Below are 13,464 nucleotides of genomic sequence, written 5' to 3'. Positions count from 1 at the left end.
ACGCATGTCATGTACAGCATGATTTACATGCCACGCTCATGGTGCGCTGGCGGCCGTTTCGCTAGCTTGATATACACCAAAATTGGTATCTTGCGACGTGACTGTGTGACGAACATAAATGACACGAGTTAACATGAAAATCATGACACATGTCATGTACAGCATGACTTACGTGCCACACTCATGGAGCGCTGGCGGCCATTTCGCTAGCTTGCTCTACCCCGAAATTGGTATTGCGCGACGTGGCTATGTGGCGAACATGAGTTAACATGAAAATAATGACACGCATGTCATGTACAGCATGACTTACGTGCCACGCTCATGGGGTGCTGGCGGCCGTTTCGCTAGCTTGATATACACCAAAATTGGTATCTTGCGATGTGACCGTGTGGGGAACATAAATAAGACGAGTTAACATGAAAGTCATGACACGTATGTCATGTACAGCATGACTTACGTGCCACGCTCATGGGGCGCTGGCGGCCGTTTCTCTAGCTTGATCGACCCCAAAGTTGGTATTGCGCGACGTTACTGTGTGACGAACATAAATAATAGGAGTTAACATGAAAACCATGACACGCATTTTCCTCAATGACGTACAAGGCGATGTATGCAGCTCTTTGCTGGCTGCTTCGCATTACATCGATTCCCACAATGCGTAGGGTCTGCCGGCTTTTTTATATTAAATTGTTCCGGTCGTCTCTCGTCTGTATTTTGTTTCATTTTGTGCTCTCGAACATTAAAAGCACTTCTGTTCAGTTACATACTTGTCAGTGCCTCAGTGTTTCTACAATTACCTTGTAGAGCTCAGAACAATATTCTTAGAATTGGTTCAATGAGCGTGTCCTCTTGACCAATAGTCGCGTTGTATTTCACCCTTATTGACTACGGCTGCATAATCTTGTCTTTTCAGTGTTAAAGTGTTCCGGTAGGGTCTAGTTTGTATTTTAACGCGGTAGCGTTAGAGAGCTCGTGTCGCAGAAATTCCGCCGTCGGCGTCGGCACCGTTGGTTGTGAGCGAAAAATCGTCCGTGAGCGAAAAATCGAGAAAGAAGCAAATAAAATAAAGAATAAAGTTTTCGGTCCCATTCAGGATCGAACCCGTGCCGTTCGCGTGGCAAGCAGGTGTCCTACCACAATGCCACGATGTTACTTGCATCTGCTTCGGAAAAAAACACTACATAAATGCCATGTAGTGGAAGGAGTCTCCTAATGCATTTTGTTCGGCAGGTGTCACGACGAAAACCAGCCCATTCGGCGATTTCTAGGCGCATTTGGGAGGCCATCAAACTACGTCGAAAAAGGCCGGGATAGTGCAGCCATCGCCGCTAAAAACACACACGAACTTTCAAACAAAAATGGACAACCATGTCCATCTAGCGGAAAACATATCAAGCCAACGCCGGCTTGCGCAGGCGTTGATCAAGCAAACAGCAAGCTCTCGATAATGTGCTGCCATCTGTGAGGCATTGTGAGACTCTTCATGGCCTCCGAGATGGCGAGCGCGTGACGTCTATCTTGGAGGTCATGCGATTCTTGCTTTAGATCAAAGACCTGTACCTGTACGCGCGCGCGCGCGTGTGTGTAACAATACACAGTAATAAGTATGCACTGAGTGGTTGAAGTGCGCACTAGGGGCCGAATTTCGCTATCGTGTTCAACTCCTGAAGGCGAAGCTTAAGGGTCCCCCAATTTTTGCTCCATTTGCTCATGACGTAGCGGTAATGAGGTTTGCGGTGTTCGTTGGCCACTGTTTTAATATGCTATAGTAATGGAGTTATACATATGTGGCGAGATACAAGGAATCATGCATTGTTAATTGCATCCTAATTTGCTCTCGTGTTGTGAGTGCGGTCTGCAATCTATACGAGATAGCCATTATATTGTGGTATCTAAAATGGCATTGGCTGAATTAAGATGTGACACTTGCCCAAGGCGGAATACCAGCGGCATCTCCGGGGCTTGAGGGGGATCCAGGCTGAAAGGAGTATAGCGTGACAATTACGTCAAAAATGCAAACAACCGCATAACACCACGAAAACGTTTATCTTTACAAAAGGTACTGAAGAGGTAACAGTAGTAAATCTACAGTTGATAATAATCTGCAAGAGTTACCCTCCCCGGGTGGTTTATAGGTACGTCGCTACTAGCAGTCTGAAAACTGTTTGCTGTTTAAGTGAAATGAATGCCGATATTGTTGCATCCAAGCAATCTTTCGTAAGCTGCCATTTTTACTCCATTGAATTACTCCATTGAGTTACTCCATTGATTTCCTCCCACTTAGCTTCACGTTAGCGACAACCCAGAAAACGAAAGGATGCCGCCACTAGGCTGTCTACAAGGACTAGCCACTCACCGTAATGGCTACTAGCGGCGCTGACTAACAGTCGTAGGCTTAAATGCGCATGTATACCCCATCAATTCGACGGGAGTATTACCGCCGCCGTTTCTCAGTAGCAGAGCATCGGATGCGTTATTTGAAGGCCCCACCCCCGGACCTGCCAGCGCAAAGTTACATTTTCGTCCACTTTAATATCGCCACATTTACACCATAACCACTACAAGTAACGTCGCCTATACTATAATTGGTTTTCGTGTTTGTTGGTTCCTAATAATGTTGTGTCTAGCAAAAAAACGAGTCCTTCAGATGCCCCTTTATTTGTTCAACGAGGTGATAGTGGCGCGAGTGAACCTTGCAAGCCAAGTTTCAGGTAATGCTTGGAATCCGCTAATATTACATGGTGACTCGTTTGCAAATGTAATAGTCTGGTTCCACTTGATCAAGACACTGAAGAGCTTGAACGGATGAAATGAGAGCCAGTAGGTCCGTAACGCATACTTTATTTTGAGGACTTCACAAAAAGCTGTTAAGCGCAAAACGTATTTCAAGAACTGGGGAGCACTATGACGACAATGAGGAGTTCCTATAACACAGATAGCAAAACACACGTGGAATCCAGGACTTCGGTCTAGGGGTTATCTCCCTCATTGGAGGGTGGCAATGAATGTCGAGGATACGACCCGCCTGTTCAAGCATTCTCATACTAACCTGAGCAAAGGTAACCGAATCACGGTCTCTGCTTAAAGTTACGCCAGAGCTCTGTGCAATTATCATCCGGAACATATGAAACACAGCTGCTGAACTTCAGTGGGAAGCGACAGCCATCGAACGAAAGCTGATACACCTGGTTCGGGAATAGGATATTGCAAAAACTCTGCATCTGATCATTTCTTCTATGAAAGCGTGTGGCACGACCTTGAAGCCCTGCTGAAGCTCAAGTCGACGATCAGGAAATAGATCAGCAAGTAGCAGGCACCTCGTCGACGTTGTGCGGGGCAAAATGAGGGAGCTGACACGCGAGACAGAACGTGAGCCACGGCCGATGCGTCGCATCCCAACGTAATACGTGGTTGTCAGACAATCCGCGGTACACCTTGATGCAGCAGTTGCGAAGGCGGTCTGTATCTGCCCACAGCGAGCACTACGCCTCGCCTGCTTGAATCTACAGCTGACTGCCTGCCCCCAGAATGTAGCATAACTCATTTTGTGGTTGAAAACCCCTGGTAACGTGACCTTTAGTGTCGCCGTTATGGCACCCTGCTGTGTTTTCACCACGGAGAAGTGTGATACCTGTATGCGTTCCGTGTGTATCGTCAAGCCTAATCAAAGGGTTTTCCCTTGAATGCACCATCGATCTCTGCTGGCCAACGGAGAGCAGGACTGAAGAATATTTTTCCGCAAGTCAAGCCCAGACGGCCTATGCCAATATCAACTACGGTGGCATCACTCATGGACTGACGATCACTCAGCCTAGGCCCAAGCTCACACCCGAAAAGCGAAAGCAATCGACCTGCGAAGCCGATATCGCTTGCATCCTGAGCTACGAACATCCTCCACGGCGGTTGCATGGTGACATTTCTGGCTAAGAGCTGCCGTAACGTCAGTATCACTTCAGAATTGCGGTTATCAATAGACATTGAATGCCTTTGTCTAAACCGGCGTTGAGAATTCGATATAAGCTATTATTTTAGCGAATAGAAACAAATTTGTGCGCATTCGAGAAGATCGGAGATGGGCACGGTAGGTAGTCACATTATTACGCCCATTTGGCGAATGCTATCCAAGGACTGAGATAAGAGGCATCGCGTTTGTCTTATACTTTATTGTAGGCTGTGAATTTTCAAGGAAACATATAATAGTAATATATTTGCCACCAACGGATGGCACCATAGATAACCTACCTAGGTCGAGAGTTCGAATCTCGACAAGGTACTATATGCCTCTGGAGTAATCATAGCAGCGACGCCTTGCTGCACCACGGGTTAGTGGTGATAAACCTGTGCAACAACGCTACACGGATATGATCCTTGTAGAAAACCATTATGGTAATTAGGTTGCGCCATTGAGAGATTCATTAGGTTTGTTTAAAAAAGAAACACGAGCCCTCGGTCCATCCCCCCTCATTCGCACGTTTGCAGAAAAAGGCGTTTTGCAAATGTGAAGGTACAGACGCTTACAGAAGAGGCCTATTTTTGACCAAATGTATTTGTGTCACTTGACGAATGGACAGGCGGACGTATTTTACCTAGACATCAGCTCCACCATGTCGCCCTCCTACAGGCAGCGCCTACAGAAGCTGCCTCTCATATAGCACGTCACTGTTGAACGCGCTAATGTCATGATCTCTTCACAGGGAGGGTTGCGTTGAAAAGTCTTCGTTTCTTATTCGGTTACCCGAATCCGATTTCCTCGAGTTTTTTTCTCTGACCTTGCACAATACGAAATAAAGTTTCCTTATGCTTCTCATTGGGTGTGGTCTTTTGATCAATTCTTTTCAAATTCGTGTCAGCTCGTAAAGGTTACAGTTGCCCAATACCCATTTTACCCTAAAAGATGGCTTTGCGCAGGTAAAGAAGCGACATGAAAGTAGCGCTTTCGCCTCCCCTATTTTTGGGTTGCCTTTTTACACTAAAACGTAGAGGGAACAGTAACAAGATTCCGTTCCAGTGTCTTGTTTGTCGTTTTTTGTTACCGCCTTTTGTCTATGTGATTATGGTATGTACATGTAATTTATTCGACTCAACAAATCATACACGTGTAATACCAATGTCCTTGTTTTTACTAGTGCTGAGCGTTCGACTTTCACTGCATACCAGGTAGATGTAACGTAATACTTTTCTTTTACATTAAAGATGGCATATTTTGTATTGGGAGAAAACACTTAACCAAATTCTACCAATGGGGACAGTGTCAAGACGTTGTGGCCTGGAAGGCTGAGAAAGAGGATAGCATGGTACTCACGAAATGGATACACACATGCACATAACCTCTGCTGTTGATGTTAATTAGGGTTCCTATAAAGGAACAGTATCATTTGTGTAGCGCCCAGTATTGTAGGAAAGCCTCATTGCATGGATAAATTATGTGCAGTTGCAAACTGCCAGACACAAAAGGTTTTGTCTTGTACAAGACAACAATGCCGACGTTTTTATTCATAATGCCAGTGACTATTTCCTTCTTTTCACAGTATCGTTGCACTGTGAGGTTAATTTCTTGGTGTCATCGGTCCTGCAAGGCATCATGCAAATTCTACATTAACCCTCTCAGATGGCTGAACAATCACTTTGATGTCCCAGCTCAAATCTGTGCGCCACGCAGAAAATGTTTTGAAGCCCAGTTTCTTAACTTACTGGAGCTTATTACCAATTCCATCTGCTGACAATTCTGCAGCTAGTCATAATCCTAAGAAAATTAACAGCAAGTTGGCTTTGGTTAGCAATTCGGCGAATTGATATAGCATGTTGAGCTGCTACAGCCCGGTCGCCTATTAGACAGCACAAGACAGATTAGGCGTAAGAGAGACACAATTCCCCGGCGCATATGTTTGCCCCTTGTGTCTTTAGTGTTGCATTATTCAGTATCTAATAGATCAAAGTAGCCTGCATTGTGGTCTTGCACGTTTTGTGCCCTTCTCGATGGTGCAGACGTAAACATTGCCTCTAAGACGTATTGAAGTTGTAACAAGCGCCACAAACGATGTCCATAATTGCACCAACAGGTTGTTGCATTCTTTTAACTATAAAAGAAATAAGCAAATGCTGCCATGATTGCTTATGGATAGACGTGAAGAGCCTTGAGCTGTCGACGACCAGTTATCCAGCCCCCCCCACCGTATGCTATAAAGCTGAAATACTTATTGAGGTACACTGGCATTGCTATCCGAAAAAAAAAAAACGCCGAAAAGCCTAGCGACGAAATCACTGAGGCAAACACAAGGAGAACAAATATTGCGTGGACTGCACTTGAGTTCTCTTGTAAAACGAGAAAAATTCTGTTTTCATGCTGTAGATGATTTTGACGATTCTGCACAGTACGCTGAAGTATCCATGACAAACTTTACCGTGATAAACGAGATCTTTTACTACTTTCACACGGTAAGATTTTCTCACATCACTGAAGCAAATGCGCTTGATACCCTTGACGACATGAGGCGCGTGTGTAAATACGTTTACACATATGGATAAGAAAGTATCTGTGTAATTTATCAGCCCTCGTGCCTCACAGGCAGCGTTTGAAATGATGTAACCAATATAGTGGTGTAAACATAATGTCAGGTTCGGTTTATGCAGACAACCAGTATACACAGTGAACATCCTTGTTCAAAGTATTCGTGCGGAAATATTTTGGCGCATACTGATCCTGGATATATGCTGTAGTCGGCCGACCAGTGCCAAAATATTAACGCAACAGAAGTCCTGCGGATTTGGCCCATGTATTTAAAGGTAGGTGTTATAGAGTTTCATAATTCTGACCGCATTGAATAACTAGTCAACGAAGTGGGCATCGAATGCGAGTCAGTTATTGTTGTGAAGGCCGTCTTTTTGGTAGAAAAGTGATAGCGCCAGTGATCACTGTAAGCAGCTATCATAGCAGAAAACTTAATAGTCAGGAAAAGCTGTTCATTCGGCGATTTTTTGCGCTCCCTATCGTACGTACGGCATCATCATGATACAGTGCATGCAATTTCTCATCTTCGCTAGTACACTAATCTAAGTAGCGGCTTTCTGCTGCTTAAGCGACGAACAGTTAAGCGCCCAATGTTCTATTGCATAACAGGTGCTGGAGCTTTTCAAGTATACATGTGTCAGTCATTTCGAGATATGTATTTTTCGTATCCTGTGTTTATGGAGGAAGAAAACACATGAACCAAAGTACGGTAGATTATTGCACTGCCACGCAGAATTCTTGGGTCTGATTGTTAGTGTAACGTTAATTTTTGTTCGTTGCGTCAACGCTGCTGATGTCTGTTTAATGACATCGCATTTAAACTACCAATGTCTGTTCTCGATGTTCCTGGGCAGATATATAGTGTCTCTGCCGCGTACCCTTATACCGCAGCCTGTGGTATATGGCTATGTGCCACACGTATCTGGAGGAAAGGGTTTTACGACGTACGCAAGAGGATTTTCACGTTATTCATGTCATAACCACAGAGTCATATTCGTGAAACGCTCTTACCCTCCCATGCCAACATTGGTCTATAGGAAGTTAGGCTCACGTCAGCACCCATACGTTGGCGGTTGATAGGTAGATATATAGACACTAGATAGAAACGGTCGAAGTGCCTTGGTTTCTCTAGGAAATGCTTCGTATTTTAAAGGATTTGAAATTGTTGAGAACACACTTCACGTGTTGAACTGCAAGGCGGCAAATTAGGGAGGACATCAATATGAATTGTTCCTCCTCCTAATAATATACCTATGATAGTGCAATACTAAAAGCAGTGTTCTGAATACGTCATTTTTCTGTGTAGGCTGACTTAATATATAAATTTAGTGCACATTAGCTGATGTTGATGACTGACAACTGAATGGCCAAATGAAGCTACACGATTATTACAAAACAAACTAAGCCTGCACTCAGGCAACTATTAAAATGTTATTGGTGGGAACTTGATTATTATGTAAGATTATTTGTGCTGGATTTTTGTTAGGCGAGCATTCAAAAGGACTCTGTAAGTCTTCCTTAGCTTGCAATGTGCAGAGTGTGTCGTTCTTTCATCATTATCTTTGTGCACCCGAGTATATTCTTTTTAGATTCGTCTCAATGAGGGTGTTCTCTTGATCGATTATCCCGCAATAACTTGTGCAGGCTGGTTAGGGCTTCTTCTTCTTCTTCTTATAATGATAATAATAATAATAATAATAATAATAATAATAATAATAATAATAATAATAATAATAATAATAATAATAATAATAAAAATTGGGGGACCCTTAACCTTCGCCTTTAAGAGTTGAACGCAATAGCGAAATCCGGCCCCTGGTGCGCACTTCAAGCACTAAGTGCATACTTATTAATGTGTATTGTTACACACACACGCACACAGACACTCACACGCGCGCGCGCGAGAATGGTATTTACAGGTTTTTGATCTAAAGCAAGAGTCGCATGGCCTCCAAGATGCACGCCGCGCGTTTGCCATCTCGGAGGTCATGAAGAGTCTCACAATGCCTCACAGATGGCAGCACATTATCTAGCGTTCGCTGTTTGCTTGATCAACGCCTCCTCTGGAAAAGGCGGCATTGGCTTGATATGTTTTCCGCTAGATGGACATAGTTGTCCATTTTCTTTCTCGATTTTTCGCTCACGGATGACTTTTCGCTCACAACCAACGGTCCCCGCGGTCCCGACACCGACGACGGAATTTCTGCGACACAAGCTCTCTAACGCTAGCGCGTTAAAATATCTCTGGTTTTGCGGGAAAAAAACAGTATATGATTATTGGGTACTCCATAGCGGAAGGCTCCGGAAATGTGAATAATGTGCTGATCATCACCGTGTGCTCGCATAACACAGTACACGGATATCTAGCATTTGGCCTCCATCAAAATCTGACCAGCGCGGTATGTATCGAGCCCGCGACTTTCCTGTAGGTAGGCGACATGTGGCTGAGCGTATTCGCGTGCTACTGGAAAGGTCATTGGAGCATTGCAGCTGTTCCTGGCGTCTCACTTGCGTTTTTGCGTTGAAACGTGGCCACATAAGACCTTGAATCGGGTTTATCTACAAGGTTCTCTGTCGCATTCCTTAGCCGTAACACATTCGTCTTCTATGATGATACGGGTACGTAATTTGCCAGATGCAATGACAGTCACACTTGTTATTACCAGTGTGCTTGTCGCCTAACGTTTAGTGAGCCCTTTTTTCACTTTGCATTAGGTAGACGTTATGTTTTAAGTCCTTCAAACATCAAAGATAACACAGTTTGCCTTAGTGTAAAAGGCTTATACGGTAGCGAACAGGGCGAGTTGGGACAAATCATCATCGCCAGAACGACGAAAAGTACAGCATGCCTGTTTCGTCCTTTGCTGGCTCGTATCGTGTATTGTTTCGCTGGTCATCATGAATAAAAGACTTACCCTACTTGGACCGGCAGCGGCACCTGCGGGGGTCAATGGCGGCGGAGACTGAAAAGAGTATGCCACGGCAATCTTGACTGAGATATACACAATGCACATATTGTCTATTGCATGTTTATTTTAGCAGTACTATTTACAAAATTGCAGTAAGAGTTGGCTAGTCAGCAATATTATACAAAAGACACATTCCTAGAGCAAGTTATATCTTGCTGCAGCCTTCATATCCGGCAACGGTCCATCATTTACGCGTAAAATATGCAAATATTTTTAATGCCTCTGAACGCCTAATAAGTGGCACGCTGTTGGTATTATTTTACAGTAAGTTGAATTTTTAATGTGCGATGAGCCTGCCTCAGTGACATGCCCTTAAGTTTCACAATAATGGTGTCTGTCCTATCTGAATTGTTTTGTTTTGTTCAATTTATTTTGGTGATTCCACACATGTGATGCAGTATTCGTAATATTTTGTGGACTGCAGTTACTAGCGATTGATTTTAACCACGTGTTTTCTGAACCATTCAATTGGCGAAGGTGACGCCAACCTATATTCGGTCTGGCACATTGTTTTCTATATGCGCATGACGTCGAGAGAATGATGTCACTTCTTACTTGATATCATTTTTCATAAAATCTCGTCTACATTGCTGCGTGCATGGCTAAATAACACCTTTTATTACTAAGCTGAAATCATCGTGCGGTTAGCATGAATTTTGGATGCCCAGTAGCAAAACAGACTAGCGCCCCTTCATTCAGCGGACTATTATAGATTGTAATTGCATGGCTAAGAAATTTAATAGCCTCTAATCTGGCCTGATAACGAACTCAACGGAAATATAAACGTTGTTGTTGTGTCGCTATAACAGTAAGCTTTTCACCGGATGAAGAAAATTTACAGCATATTGGCTTGCACTGAAGATTCGGCGCGTCTGCACAACGGCCTAACTTGTTACTGCAATATCGAATATTGCATTGTCGAAAGGACATTACACAAAAGAGAAACCACGATGGTAAAAGTGGAGAGGTGGCCAAACTGTGCCGCTGCACCAATGCACCGCGCATTACACGAAAGCCGAAAAGGGTACCAATATGGGCTTGTTGGTTCATTGTAAGCTGGCTTGTAACATAGCGCAGGAAGACACAAGGACACAGGAGATGTACGAGACGAACACATGCGCTTCATTGTCCTTGTGAACACTTCATTGTCCTTGTGTCATCCCGCGCTATGCTACTGGCCAGTTTACACGAAAGCGCTCGATTTGCCGCCACTTATCCGCAAGGTGGCAGGAGGTGTATTCTGGGCCGATTTATCGCTCCGCCGTAGTTGAAAGCACGTAGACAGAGTGCGTCGCGAGCATTCGCACAACATTCTTACATCTAACACGTTAGAGAAAGACCTTCGCGGTGTAATGTCTATTTAGCGTTATTCAAATCCAAACAATTTTTGAATAACGCTAAAAAGTTACGATCGCTTAGAACGGACTTTTCGCGCAGATTAAGGCTTGCAGCGTGAATCCAGAAATGTTTGTGCGTCTTTTTAATTTGCTGTATACATATCGGTTCCGTGAACTGTGTGACAATTGGATCACTGCGAAAAAATGTTTATATGTTCACGCTAAAAACACCTTTTTCTTCTAATTACCCTATTTAGAAATCCATTTATTAGAATGTACAATACAAAAAGAGTACTTATGGGCTTCAGAACAACTGCTGGCGTATTAGCACACACACATACATCTATGCGTTCCTGTGTGTTTGTGTGCGTGCGTGTGTGTGTGGGTGTGTGTGTGTGTGTGTGTGTGTGTGTGTGTGTGTGTGTGTGTGTGTGTGTGTGTGTGTGTGTGTGTGTGTGTGTGTGTGTGTGTTATTGTAACTAATATTTTCGATGACAAACCGTGCGTCGAGAAATAGCTCGTCAATGCATGTTATTGAAAGGTTAACTCAGTGCGAACCCAAGCTTGATCAAGAAGAAAAGTTTATTGACGCTTCTTGCAACACTGATATTTCTAGCAGAACGGCTTCACCGTGCGCGATCTGTCTGCAGCGTGCATACCAAGAGAAGTACACTGTACTCGCTCTGTGTTTCACACCGTTTCTGTTCGTTGTTGTTCAGAGTCACCGTGAGTGCTTCGCAATCAAAGGTGCAGACGATTTATGACTTTTTTACTTTTCGTGCGCTGAAATGCTCTATCGTGGTGTAATTATTTGTTAGCACAGCACAGCCTTGAAAGAGTATTCACTCTCTAATGTAGATTAATTACACTCGAAGGTTAATTGCCAAAAAATGTTTTGTTGCTTTTATCGTGCACATTTTCCTTCAGTTGTAGGAAAGCCGAACAGCAATTAAACAACCGGCCACCATGCAAAAGGATTTTAGTGAATTTTACAGAATAAATTAAATGCGTCCATAAGCCCCATGCTTCTCTCAATGACGTGAAAAACAAATACTTTTTTAATCTGTATACACGCTGGTAGGAGGCTTCACACTTCAAAAAAGTCAGTTTCGCCGCAAGGGCGAAGTAATGCATGCGATAGCAAGAAAAGCGGCCTGTGATGAACGCGCTGCTACGCTACAGAAACATCTACCTCCCGGCAGCAAATACCGCGCGAGCAGAGAGCGGAAAGACAAGGTTCTCCCTGCAAAATATTACATGAAGCGAGCGAGCTAGCTGACGACTTTTAAATGCGCCCGTTGTACTCCTCACGCCACCTCTCTGGTAACGAAAAAACGCTTATAAGTGCCTGCCCTCTCTGAGTCGTGCGAGTGGTAAAAGGTGTGTATATAACGCTCGCAGTTAGCTACCTCAAAGATCTGCGCTTTGTTGTGTAGTGGTGAGGGCCACGCGTTGCGGACCGAGAGGTCGCTGGTTCGATTCCACGCTTTGGAAGCATTTTTCTCAATCATTTTTCTTCGGCAGTGTTGTATATATATATATATATATATATATATATATATATATATATATATATATATATATATATATATTGTCACAACGTAGCAGTGGGCCAGTGGCTCAAGGTGGTAGTGGGACCCACTCTGAAAAGGGGGACAACAACGATGTGCTGAAAGGACAGGCTCCGGTCCGCCATTGTCTCAGCGTCTATTTCTGCTTGTATATATTTGTAAATATACGTTTTCTTGTAACATTATTGGTGGAGGTGCGGGGTACACCTGCGTGCCTGCGTTTCCTCTCGGAAAACCAACACGGAACTTCGGAGCGGTCGTCGCCTCCCTTTCCCTGCAATGACTGACCGAGGATCGCCGGCGCAGCACCAGCAGCAGCAGCAGCAGCCCCATGTGGTTCTCCTGCCTCCTCGAGACCCAGGAACCTTTTCGGGCGCTGACAAAGACAAGGTGAAGTGGAGGACTGGGTCGCATTGTACGAGCGCGTCAGCGAGTATTACAGGTGGGACTCCACGTTGATGCTCGCCAACGTGGTCTTCTACCTCAGGGATACCGCACTCGTTTGGTACGAGACGCACGAGTCGGAATTAACCACCTGGGACACCTGCAAGTCGAAGCTCATCGAGTTGTTCAGCAGGCCATTTGGTCGCCAGCAGGGCGCAAGAAAAGATCTGGAGTCCCGCGATCTCAGATCTTCAGTCTACTGATCGTGAAGGATTGCACCACCGTCGACGCCGTGGTCAAGGAATGTCAGCGTTTTGAGCAGGCCAAGAGTCGTCGCATCAGCCGCCATTTCGTTCGACTACCTAATACTGCAGCCACATCGACCTGCCAAGACCCCCCCACGTTCACGCAGGCTACGTCGTCAGAAGATGTCAACCGAATCGTCCGTCGTGAACTGGAAGCAATGGTTCCTGCTGACGTTCCACAGGCTAACGCGTCCACCGTATCGCTCATACAAGCAGGCGTACGCCAAGAGATTGCGAACCTAGGCATAGCACCTGTTTGCTCTATTCGCACTCCCGAGAGCACTCCTGCCGTCGTCAACCAGATCCCAGTGTACCCTTCACGCTACCGAAACCCTGCTGAATGGAGGACAACTGATGACCGGCCAATCTGCTTCCACTGCTCTCGCGTAG

General features: G+C 44.7%; 1 protein-coding gene across 1 annotated transcript in view; it reads right to left on the bottom strand.

The window, feature by feature from the left end:
- LOC125756442 (uncharacterized) overlaps positions 1–9,466 on the bottom strand; it is a gene marked incomplete in the record, with an annotated part of 397,333 nt that extends 387,867 nt beyond the window's left edge. The window contains 2 exon segments of the mRNA XM_049411241.1: positions 1,931–1,978; positions 9,424–9,466.
- Positions 9,467–13,464: the final 3,998 nt, after the last annotated feature.

Source organism: Rhipicephalus sanguineus, chromosome 11 (genome assembly GCF_013339695.2).
Source record: "Rhipicephalus sanguineus isolate Rsan-2018 chromosome 11, BIME_Rsan_1.4, whole genome shotgun sequence".
NCBI lineage: Eukaryota > Metazoa > Arthropoda > Arachnida > Ixodida > Ixodidae > Rhipicephalus > Rhipicephalus sanguineus.
Note: the sequence above shows the minus strand (reverse complement) of the source record. Positions and strands in the feature narration are given on the sequence as shown.